This window comes from Pelodiscus sinensis, chromosome 3 (genome assembly GCF_049634645.1).
Source record: "Pelodiscus sinensis isolate JC-2024 chromosome 3, ASM4963464v1, whole genome shotgun sequence".
In the NCBI taxonomy this organism is placed as follows: Eukaryota; Metazoa; Chordata; order Testudines; family Trionychidae; genus Pelodiscus; species Pelodiscus sinensis.
This window is the reverse complement of record NC_134713.1, coordinates 46,319,382-46,331,922: the sequence shown is the minus strand read 5'-3', so window position 1 is coordinate 46,331,922 and position 12,541 is coordinate 46,319,382. Positions and strand designations below refer to the sequence as shown.

At 44.7% G+C, this 12,541-nt stretch overlaps 1 long non-coding RNA gene across 1 annotated transcript in view; it reads left to right on the top strand.

The window, feature by feature from the left end:
* The window catches only part of LOC142827586 (uncharacterized), a 51,887-nt gene extending 44,806 nt beyond the window's left edge, over positions 1 to 7,081 (top strand). Inside the window, exons 2-3 of the long non-coding RNA XR_012902265.1 lie at positions 134 to 249; positions 7,001 to 7,081. This is a non-coding gene — a long non-coding RNA (uncharacterized LOC142827586). The remainder of the gene's footprint in view (positions 1 to 133; positions 250 to 7,000) is intronic.
* The last annotated feature ends 5,460 nt before the right edge of the window (positions 7,082 to 12,541 follow it).

Here is a 12,541-nt window from a genome sequence, read left to right as displayed (position 1 = left end):
AGGGGACCACAAACCGGGGAGTTTAAGAAGGAGTTTGTAGGTTGGAATCCTACTATAGCCACTATGGTTGGGAAGGGCAGCATTGCCTGTGCTAATACTGCCCCTGTCTCCTTCACCTGTTGATTGTATGCAGACAGACAACCTGAACATGGATGCTTCTACCCAGATCGTGGTGTGGATTTGCAGAGACTGTGGCTTACATTTTCCACTCACAGAAAAAACTGGCTTGGGGACCATCCAATGAAAAAGGTATCTGCTGGTATAATCTCTCAGGAAGCAATGGGAGAGCTATAGGAGGAGGTGGCTAGGTAGAGGTGCATCTATGCCAATGAGGAATTATTTAAGAGTATTTACGTGGAGCTATCTAAGGCTGAGAAAGCTATCCAGCTACAGAGAACTGCTGTCACACCATTGGGGGAAGAGGAGATGGCTCTTTCACAGGGAGGACACTAGCAGCTGGTTACTTCTGGCATAAGGTAGTGCTCCACCACTACTACAACTCACCCACCATGGTGATGAAGAAGTGTTATGCTTCCCTGGCAATGAGAGATGAGGAATAAACCTTTAAGATGGAAGAGAAGGTATGTACCCCCCAGACTGGTAATTCTGCAGCCCCACTCTCAGGAGGAGACATAGGGTAGTGCTAATTGGAGGCTCTCTTCTAAGGAGGATGGAGGCACCTGTATGTTGCACTGACATAACATCCTGAGCCCACATTTAAGATGTTATGGAGGGATTGCTAAGGATCATCAAACAGGGGATGGCTGGATGCCTGACTACTACCCCATGCTACTCATCCATGTGGACACTAATGATACTGTGAAGTATGACACTCAGAAGATCAAAAGTGACCAGAGGGCTCTGGAAGCATGGGTGAAGGAATGTGGACCATAGGTGGTGTTCTCTTTGATCCTTCCAGTCAAGGGTAAGGGTCCAGGCAGAGACAGATGCATCCTGGAGGTGAATGCCTGGCTGTGAAGATGGTGTCACCAGGAGGGCTTTGGCTTCTTTCACCATGGGATGATATTCCAGGAAGAAGGACTGTTAAGCACAGATGGGGTTCACCTATCAAGAAAGCAGAAGAGCATATTTGGATACAGACTGTCTAACCTAGGTTTGACAAGGGTAGTGATCAAAGCCCACAGGTAAGTAAAAATCATGAAGACCTGGGAGAAGAGTCAGAAATTGGGGGAACATGGGCTGTAATAGCAGGAATAAAGAGGACTGGGAGGAGGGAATCAAATCAGTATCTTAGATGCCTGTACACAAATGTGAGAATTATGGGGGTAGGGGAAAGCAGAAATTACTTGAAATGCTAGTAAATAAACACAACTATGATATGGTTGGTATCACAGAGATTCAGTGGGATAATATGCACAACTAGAGTATTGGTACAGAAGGGTAAAGCTTGATCAAGAACGACAGGCAAGGAAAAAAGGTAGAGGGTTTATATTAAAAATGAGTACACTCGGACTGAGGTTGATTTGGAACTAGGAGACAGAATTGAGAGTCTGGAACCACAGACACTGCCAGACAAGAAAGCCCAGGTGGCTGGGAGCAGGGGTCATTCAGGCATCCAGTGGAGAGTGGCCATTAGCTAAGAGTGAAGCCAGGCTGGTGGCTGGAGTTGGGGTCAGGACCAGGGTCGGCAGCTAGAGCTAGTGGTCAGGATCAGGATCAACAGCATGGCTGGGTCTGGGAGTGCAGCCAGGAGGAGAGCCTGGTGTCTGGTGTCCTCCTTGGAGAGCATAGAGGTCAGCAGCTGGTGGCAGAATTGATCTTTTCTGATCCTGCAGACTCCCTTGTTCGGGATGAGTGAAGCCACAAAGGGATGGACCAGGTAGGTCCAACCTGTACTACAGATCACCTAACCAAGAAGAGGTATATAAGGTTTTTTAAAGCAAATAGCAAAATCATCCAAAGCACAAGAGTTGGTGATGATGGGGGACTTTAGCTCACCAGACACCAGTTGGGAAAATAACACAGCAGGGCACAGGTTATCCAATAAATTCTTGGACTGCATTGGAGATAATTGTTTTTATTTCAAAAGCTGAAGAAATCTGCTAGCGGAAAGGCTGTTCTAGATTTTATTTTGACAATAGGGAGGAACTGTTTGAGAATCTGAAAGTGGAAGGCAGCTGGGGTGAAAGTAATCATGAAATGGTAAAGTTCATGATTTTAAGGAACGATAGGAGGGAGAACAGCAAAATAAAGACAATGGGTTTCAAGAAGACAGATGTTAGCAAACTCAGGGAGTTAGTAGGTAAGGTCCCATGGGAAGCAAGTCTAAAAGGAAAAATAATTGAAGACAGTTGGCAGTTTTTCAAAGAGACTGTATTAAGGGCAAAAGAGCAAATAATTTCACTGCATAGGAAAGAATGGACATATGGCATGAGAATGCTCTGGCTTATCTAGGAGATCCTGGATGATCTAAAAATAAAAAAAGGGTCTTACAAAAAGTGTAAAATAGGTCAAATGACAAAAGATGAATATAAACAAAACAAAGGACAAGGCACAAAATGAGATCCAACTAGCTAGAGACACAAAGGCTGTGTCTACATTGGCACCCCTTTCCGGAAAAGGGATGCTAATGAGACCAGTCGGAATTGCAAATGCCGCAGGGGATTTAAATACCCCCCGCGGCATTTGCATGAACATGGCTGCCGCTTTTTTCCGGCTCGGGGTTTTGCCGGAGAAAAGCGCCAGTCTAGACGGGATCTTGCAGAAAATAAGCCCTTTTCCGGAAGATCCCTTATTCCGGCAAAACCCCGAGCCGGAAAAAAGCAGCAGCTATGTTCATGCAAATGCCGCGGGGGATATTTAAATCTCCCGCGGAATTTGCAATTCCGAAGTGTCTCATTAGCATCCTTTTACGGAAAAGAGGGCCAGTGTAGACACAGCCAAAGGGTAACAAGAAAAAGTTCTTCAAATATATTAGAAGCAAACAACAGACCACGGTAGACCCATTCTAGGTGAAGAGGGAAAAATAATAACAGAAAATGTGGAAATGGTGGAGGTGCTTAATGACTTTTTTCTTTCAGTTTTCACCAAAAGATTGGCAGCAACTGGGTACCTAACATAGTGAAAATTGGGTAGGTTCAGAAGCTAGAATAGGGAAAGAACCAGTTTAAAATTACTTAGAGAAGTTAGATATCTTAAAGACAGGAGGGTTTGATGAAATGCAGCCTAGAATACTCAAGAAGCTGACTGAGAAGATATCCAAGCCATTGACAATTATCTTTAAAAAGACATGGAAGACAGGAAAGATTCCAGAATACTGAAAAAGGGCAAACATTGTTCTCATCTATAAAAAGGAAAAGAAGGACAACCCAGGGAATTACAGACCAGTCAGCTTAATTTCTCTACCAGAAAAGAAAATGGAGCAAATAATTAAGGAATTCATTTGCAAACATCTAGAAGATAATAAGGTGACTAGTAACAGCCAGAATGGATTTGTAAGCAACTTATCAGTCAAACCAACTGCAAAGCTTTCTTTGACAGTTTAACAAACAGGGAAGTGGTAGATATGGTGCATCTATACTTTAGTAAGGCATTTGCATGACCTCCTCATTAATTAACTAAGGAAATACAATCTAAATGATGTTACTAGAAGGTGGGTGGATAACTGTTCTCAGAGATTAGCTATAAGTGGTTCACAGTCATTCTGGAAGGGCATAATAAGTGGAGTTCCAGGTCCACTTCTGTTCATCCATTTAGATTATGGAAGAGATAGTAGACATATTTGCAGATGATACCAAGTTGGGAGGAGTTTCAAGTGTTTTGAAGTTAGGATTGTTATTCAAAATGATCTGGACAAACTGGAGAAATTGTCTGAGGTAAAATAGGATGAAATGCAGAAAGGGCAAATGCAAAGTGCTTCACTTAGGAAGGAAAAATCAGTTGCACACTGTGGCGGGCCCCTCCCGCCTGGATCCCCAACACCCTTGTAATACAGTCTATCCCTGGCCCTTTAAGCCAGGCCGGGTCCACAAAGCAGTTTATCCCTGGCCCTTTAAGTCAGGCCAAGTCCACAAAGCGGTTTATACCTGGCCCTTTAAGCAAGGCCGAGTCCACAAAGCAGTTTATTGTTGTAGCGGGGACACACCCCAGGTAGGGGGACCCGGGCCCACCCTACTCCACCGGGTCCCAGCCCAGGGCCCTGTGAGTGACCAGGTACCGGGTCACTCCCTCGGCGGGGCCATCCAACTGAAACACGCCAAGGTTCTCGGGCCGGGAGAGGCGGCTCCCACTCCTGCCCTGGGCCACTTCCTACCTGGATCCCCGGGCTTCCTTCCCCTGGACTTGTCCAGCTGGCTGCGATCTCCAGGCCGGCATCCCCTCGGCAGGCAGTCTCCGGGTTGCACCAACTCGCCTCCGCCTTCCTTCCGGCCTCTCCTGGAGTCCCTGGCAACCGCTGAGGGAGAGCTCCCTTCTCTGGTCCTTCTCCTTCAGCTGTCTCCCCAGACTGAGTCCTGGCCCAGGCTTTTATAGCCCTGCTGCAGCCCGGGCATGCTCGGTAGGGCTGTGCGGGAGGGACCTCTGCAGCCTGGCGGGGCCCTGTAGGTTCAGTGTGGGGCTGCCTCGCCCCGTCACACACACATAGAAAATGGGAAATGAGTAGGGTAAAAAGTGATCCAGGGTTCATAGTAGACCGCACACTAAGTATGAGTCAACAACATGGCATTGCAAGAAAAAAAAAAGAAGCAAGCATCTTTCTGGGCTGTATTAACAGAAGTGTTATAAGCAAGAGAGAAGTCTCTTCTGCTCTACTCTGGTATTTAGGTCTCCACTGGCATCTGCAATACTGTGCCCACTTCTGGGCACTATATTTCAGAAAAGATGTGGACAAATTGGAGAAGGTTCAGAGAAGAGAAATAAAAATGATTAAAGGTCTGGAAAACATGACCTATAAGAGAAGACTGAAAGGACTGGGACTCTTTAGTCTGGAAAAGAAAAGACTTAGAGGAGACATGATAACAGCTTTCAGGTATCCAAAAGGTTGTTACAGGGAGGAGTGGATCAATTATTCTCTTTAACCTCTGAGGATAGGACAAGAAGCAATGTCTTAAATTGCAGCAAGGGAGGTTTGGGTTGCGCATTAAGGAATATTTCCTAACAGTCAGGGTGATTAAACACGGGAATACATTATCTAGAGAGATTGTGGAATCTCTGTCATTGGAGATTTTTAAGATCAGATTAGTCAAACACCTGTCAGGGATGGTGTTTGGTCCTGCCATGTATGCAGGGAAGTGGCCTTGATGACCTCTTGAGTTTCCTTTTAGTTGTATGATTCTGTGATTCTACATAACAATGGCTATATTGGGAGAGACCAAAGGTCCATTTAGCTTAGTCTCATGTCTTCTGTCATTGGGAAATACCAGGTGCTTCAGAAAACTAAATAAAACTGGTAATCATCAAGAGGTTCATCATCTGACATCCATTCCTAACTTCTGTCAGAGGCTAGGGACACTATATCCCTGCCTACCCCTACTTGTTGTGCCCTTCCATCATGACTGTGAACCATTTTTAACTAATAGCCACTGGAAAGAGTGAAGACAAGATGGAGACACATTGAAGTCCACAAAGTGGCCCCAGAGGTCAGACACAGCCTGCAGAAGGATGGAAAAGTATCCCTTGTGGTTGATATAGAGGGAAGCCTGGTGTTCTGGGGCACAGATGGGAATGTGTGTTCTGTCGATAGCCCCCTCCTCAGTTGGGGAAGTACAGGGCACCAAACCCCTCGATGACCATGTCGACATCAGCAAGGCGGATGACTCTGTGGAGCAGCACTCTATTGATGGCCTTGACCACCCTCAGAGTGACATACAAAACCAAGAGTCACTGAGCTGCCAGGGTGGCTGAGAGTGCTCCTTCTCTGCCACTGCCCCATGCCCCCACTCCCCAGGAACAACCCCCCCACTACAATCCTGGCCACCTGGGCAGTCCTTAGTGTGGGTGGGACAGAACAAACTCTCCCGTGGAGGGGACTTGCACCACCTTCCCCCCTTTTCTCTAGGGCAGCCCATCCCCTACTTGTACCCACCCTCTTCTGGCACAGTGGCCAGAGACTGTCAGACCTGCATGAGCACTGCTCCCATGGTGGATATCCCCATGCAGAACTGGTTCCCCATGGATCGGTAGCTATCCGGCACGGAGAGGATCCAGAGGCCAATGGCCACATGCTTCTGGAGGGGAATGGTGGGCCTCATGTGCATGTCCCATCGCTACTGAGCCAGGGCGAGCCCCTCGCAAAGCTCCGTGAAGGTGTCTTTCTTCATCCTGAAGTTCTGGGTCCAATGTTGGTCTCCCCACCACTCCAGGATAATGTGGTCTCACCAGTCAATGCTGGTGTCCAGATGCCAGATGCAGTGGGGCACACTGGCATCCAGGAGCTGCAGCTGCTCCTCCAGGTACCCCAGAAGGGTCCGGATGACAGCCGGTGGGTTGGGCTGCAGCAGATGCTGCAAGGCAGCCTACAGAAAGTGCTTCAAGGCTTGCAGCAACACATCCAAAAGAAGCACCAGACTGCCCAGGGGCAGCTCCGGCTCCATGATGCAGAGTGCTGTGGTGTCCTGAGTGAGGGCAACCAGAGCATACAGAGAAAAAAATGTTTTGCTGTCCCTTAGCAAGGTAAGCAAGCAAGCAGGGAACCCTGAGAACTGGATGTCCAGGGGGGTCCCTTTTAGCACAGGCCTTAGATAGCCTCAGGCAGCAGCCACACAAAGTAACTCCTGACGTGATGCCCTGCTGGAAACGTTTTCAGCATCCCTTAAATGCGATTCAGCATCCAATTAGTGTGGACGCGCTATTTCGAAATAGCAAAACGCTATTTCAAAATGCATTTTATTTGTAGATGTATTATTTAGAAATAAGATATTTTGAAATAACTATTTCAAAATTAGTGCAGTGTAGGGTAGACGTACTCTTAGGGAATAGTAAACTTTAGTCTTAATTTACCAAAATTTGCCTATTTACTAATTTACTTAATTTGCCTTATCAGGGTGGACCTATTCTATAAATTTTAAAATCTGTGGAAAGCTCTCCTGAACATGAACATACATTCATCAAAGACATGCTGAAGAGACTGTAAATGAAGTAAGTTTATAGCTTGCTTGTTTTCTCCTTTTTCCTTAACTAATATTCATAATTAACAGCTGTGAGTATTTTCATAGAATCATAGAATAATAGGACTGGAAGGGACCTCAAGAGGTCATCGAGTCCAGCCCTCCGCCCTCAAGGCAGGACCAAGCTCCGTCTACACCATCCCTGAAAAGGATGCTGGCCTTTAATCATGATATCCCCCCAAAGCATAGAGAAAACCCCATGTGACTAAAATAATAATTTTATATCCAAGAACTGGCATTAAAGAAGACAAGATTCGACTCTTATCATTTCTTGTTGGTTTTAGACATAAAGTTATGGGGAGTTCAACACCTTAAAAGACACCATCTATCCTCCCTGCTGTTGCCTTGGTATTTTTGATTGAAGTAACTGATATAAAATGCAGACCAGGGGTTCTCAGACTTCATCACACTGTGATATTCTGTCAACAAAAAATATTAACCTACCACAGAAGTGTGGACTGAAGTTCAGCCTGCCTCAGCCTACCTGTGCCTTGATGTCCTAGGCGGGGAGGGGGCGGCAAACCCAAAGTTCAAGCCCCACTGTTCCAAGTGTGTGTGGGGGAGGGGACGCTCCTGTCCCAAGTGCATGGATCTGTAACCCGAACCCCAACACTAGCTTTGTTTTTTGGTGCTGTGGCTCAGGGTTTGGCTTCAGCCCCAGGCTCCAGGAAGTCTAATGCCATTCTTGGTGACTTATTAAAATGGGATCCTGACCCACAGATTGAGAACTAATGATACAGACTAAGATAAAGCATGGGTAATTTACATGACAGAACCATGGCTAAACTGATTTTAAATTGGGAGCTCAGCACGCCCCACAAGATTGTTTTAGCTCTGTGTAATTTCTCCAGTGTTGTTAGAACAGATCAATCAGAAGTGTTTTGATCATCATGTCATCAATACCTATGGAGAGAAGGCTCAACAGGATGGAAAAACCTTTGTACACAGTCCACTTGAGCACTTTCACCTTTTCTACCATAAGTGGATTTGTATGTTAGATTAATAAAGAGGATTGTTCTAATGTACAGCACAAAACCTCACACAATATACTTTAAAGTATGACGAGAAAAAACAGCAACTATTTTTTCAGTTTGCTTCTCAATTTTTAATTAACAATATTGAAATGTGATTGAAATAGTTATTAGTATTTTGCACTTTTTGGCAAATAAAATTGATAACTGTTTCAATAATTTTCTGAAGGCTTCAATAAAGAATTAGCAATATGACATTTTTTCACAAAAATAAACAATAACACGTGTTATGGCACAGATGATTTTTTGTGAAAGATGTTTCATTTTTCAAATTGAAGAGTTTTTATTTAAATATGTTGTTATCTGTGCTTGTGTCAACTGAGGTCAGAAGAACTGTACCTGGCATATCTTTTAAGCATAACAGGCGTTTGCTGCCTGGCACCTCCCTGAGCCTCGATTTGAAACACACTGGGCCTTACAAAGGCAAAGAAAATCAGACTGGGATAATTTAGCTTCTAATGAGTCTCATTTATTAGTACTGATAAAAATATGTAACCTTTTTGCCAGACAGGGTTGGCAGCAACAAGAGCCAAGTTCAATATCTAGGGGTTCCTTTTAACCACTACAACACAAAACCAGCTTGGGCCCCCACTCAGTGACCTGGGACAATTATACACCACCAAGAGACAATACTAACTCACTTGCAACCACAGTGAGTCAGAGTGTAGCAAAGAGTTTTAATAAAAGGAGGGAAGTAACTCAATATTACTTTGGGAAAACACTGCAACTAAGGTTTATAAACATAAACAATGAGCCCACAGACCTATCCCAGTTAAGTTGGGCAGAGTCCTTTACCTTCAGATTCTTAAGTCCAGAAGCCCAAAGGTCCCTTTAATGTGTCCATCCCTTCTCTGCAACCCACTCACAGTTGGTTAGGGCAACCCCATATTTCAGAAGTTCATCTGTAGAGTTCACCTCTCAGACTGGGTGGATAGGGGATATGGAGGCACCTTACATGCTCCTCTGCGTCTAAGTCACTTTAACAAAATTACAAAGTCTTTCAACATTAAACTTCTTTCTATCAACTACAAGGCCCTATCTAACATCACTATATATTACAATATTCCATCCCTTTACTTTAACATGCTAACATCAAACAGAGCTGGAGCTAAGTTAAAGCTTCCTGGTTCTGTGTGAGGCCTACATCTTGTATTTAAGTTTAATCCAATCCTTTGGCTGTAGCATACATTTATTATAACTGACTTATTAGTTACAAAATTCCAATTCCAGTGCTACACACCTACACTCCAGTTCCCTACAATAACAAGATTGCAGACCCTTATAGAAGGCTTCAGGTAATCACATGGATCACTTGCTAGCTGCCATGACCCCTTGCATTCTCTGTTGCTCAGCACCATGTATTGACCGTTCTTATTTGACCCTTGACTCCCACTCAAACCTTGGAAGACCCTCGTAAACCCTCATACCCAGTATCGACCTTCATCTTGAACATGATCTATCTCTAGTTATCACTCTTGGCTTGATTATTGATCTGGATACTGGCTCTGAATGTTGGTGATTGTTCCCTCCTATGGAGTTCCTACCACCAGTCCCACCTCCCTTTGCTCAGGATCCTGAAAGCCTCATTCTGTCAGTTCATCCATACAACAGAAATAATGTAAAATTGTCCGATGAACATCACTTTTTGTCTAAAATGCATGTTTCACTTACTTTAAGAGTCCAAATTTTATATGATTCAATATTATGGGTCCAAATCTCCTGCCTATCACAAAGTATCAAAAAATAGTGATACAAAAATCTATAAAATCTCTCCGTACTACAAGTGTGTCAGATTCATGAGCCTTTCTCATGTTCATATGCCAATAAAATAATCTATTTTAACTTAGTTACTAAAGACTATAACTACTAGTACCACATTTAGGGCTCTTCAACCCTGATAGCTGATGGAAGTTTTCACATTTAATTTGTCTTAAGTGGTCTCAGGAGCTGCTTACAGCTGTATTGTCTTAACACGGAGCCAGGTCATCTACACCAAACAGTTATTTAAACAACTAAAGGTTTTTGTACCTGTGGGCACATAGATAATGAATCAGACATCACCAAATGGATAAATGTGGAGGCTGAGTCTTTATTTTAAAGTATTATTTAACTGGGACAAGCTCTCCAAGGCACCCAGTAGGGTTGTTCGAGTGCAGACCTCAACTGGGCACCAGTGGCCCATAGAGTAAATATTAGAAAAAATGCTGTTTAAAGATCTGGTGTCCACTTATGCTACACATGCTAAGAAAGATTTGAAACAAATTTCCCCTCCTCCACCTTGTTGGCAAAGTATATTGGGTGAAACACTAGGCGGGGAAGGGCAAAGCAGACAGCGTGGCTGCTCCATAATTCTTCCTGTCCTGTAGCTACTCTTTAAGCTTATGGCTAGTAGTAATATTAGCAAGAGCCCTTCCATGGCACTTTTGCAATTTGACAGTGCTACTGGATCCACTGTCTCAGAGACTAGGACATTGGTGGTCATGTCTAGTGGTTAGAGCAGGAGTGATTTTTAGTGGTTAGAGCAGGGGTCAGGAGTGAAAGTGTGGGCTCAAAGGCTGACCTGGGACACTAATGTCAAAATCAGGAAATGGAACCCTGGGTAAGGTCTGGGTTACTTGGAGTGAAGCAAGGCAGAGTAAAACAAAGGCAAGGCTGGGTCCAAGCAGATATGGAGCTGTGGGTAAATGCTTTGAGCAGCCATTGAACTGCTGTGGGCCTTAAGAGCTGTGGCTTTGCTATATGTCCAGAAGCACTAGTCTGATGGTCTTTTCACTGATCTGCAAAATGCCCTTCCAATGCCATCCTACACAGGTATATTAAAGGTTACTACAGGGTATACAGCATGGGCAGCAGGTATAATAGACCAGGGAAGGCTAAGAATTTCCTGGAACAGCTACCACTGACCCCCACCAGACACCTAAGGAGGCTCAGTCCCTTTCTTGAGGCCCCCTCTACCTGCTGCAGCTGCTTACCTGCTTAATAAGTCTTCCTTCTCCCCTCCCCCACATCCAAGAGGTCCTTGCCGCTTGCCACGTCCTTCTTCCATGGAGTGTGTGGAGCAAGAAAATACACTGATCCAGTGGCAGGCAGGAGGTTCTAGCATGGAAGTAAAAAGCAGGTGGGTAAGCAGGTCTCATTGGCAGTGAGGAGGTGGGTGAGGAGGCAAGGCAGCAGTGGCCAGGCAGGGGAATCTAGTCAGGAAGTGAAAGGTGCTTGGGGTCTCACAGTTGGCAGGGAGAGGAAGAAGCCGGCAAGACAGCAGCAGATGAAGAGGGTTCTGGACAATGGTGAGGAGAAATTTGGTGATCAGCAGGCTGGTGATTTTGCCCTGGGCTGGGGTGTTGGAGGAATGTGGGGCAGAGAGGCTGAATGGATGTGGGGTCTGGAAAAGGGCAGGGACAGAGTGTGGGCAAGGCCAAGGATGGAAGCATTAGGACAGGGAGCTAACCTCCTGCAGAGGAAGTTTCAACTACCACCTATTGCATATAGGTAGAAGCTAACCTCCATGCATTTCCTCTGCCAGCAAACATCCAATACAGCTCCACCTTGGGACTTCAGTGGTATGGAAACCATGACAACTTCCTCATTAGAACTCTTCACTCAGCAACATACTGAGTTTATACTGCATAACTTTTCTCTTGAAGGAAAACAAAACAAAACAAAACACAGAGACGAACAAAGCACAAACCATTTCCTCAGCACATGTAATCCATCCTCAATGGGGAAGATACTGCAATTTACCATTGAAAAAGTGTTTTTCAATGAGGAAACATAGCAACATGACAAAGTTACTGCCTGAATTGTATTAAGGGTAATCAGAATGTTCTTCCCTTCATCTTGTAACTAGCTGCTGTGTGTATTTTACTCTAGGCAAGTCCTTAAAGCTGCATTACTTACTGTCAAGCATTTTAGAGGATGCTTGCTTTTTGACTTATGAGTCAGTATAATTCTCCTGAGCTTTAGTCTACCTGAATATACCATTGCCATGTTTCCTTCATGCTGACACTGCCTTCAGGTGCTTCAGAAATTGAATCTGTGTTCAGTAGGATGCCTAAGAGCAGGCTACAATAGCAACAACTGAAAATAACTAGAACAATGCACAGAATGTCAAGATAATGTTCGTCTGTTGTAACTGGGTGAATTGACAAAAAAAAAAAAAGAGAAAAGGTTGGTAACAGACAGCTTTTGCTCTCAGGAGGGTTGTTAGGACTCATATGCAATAAAATGGGGAAGAGTAAAAACTGTCTGCCAGGCCATTTGTACAGTCTTTTACTGCAACCCCTGAAATTACAGTCAGGCCTGATTCTATTCTCACTTACGCTGGTGAGACTCCATTGCCACTAGCAGAGTCACTCCTGATTTTCACTAATGAGACAGAGGATAATC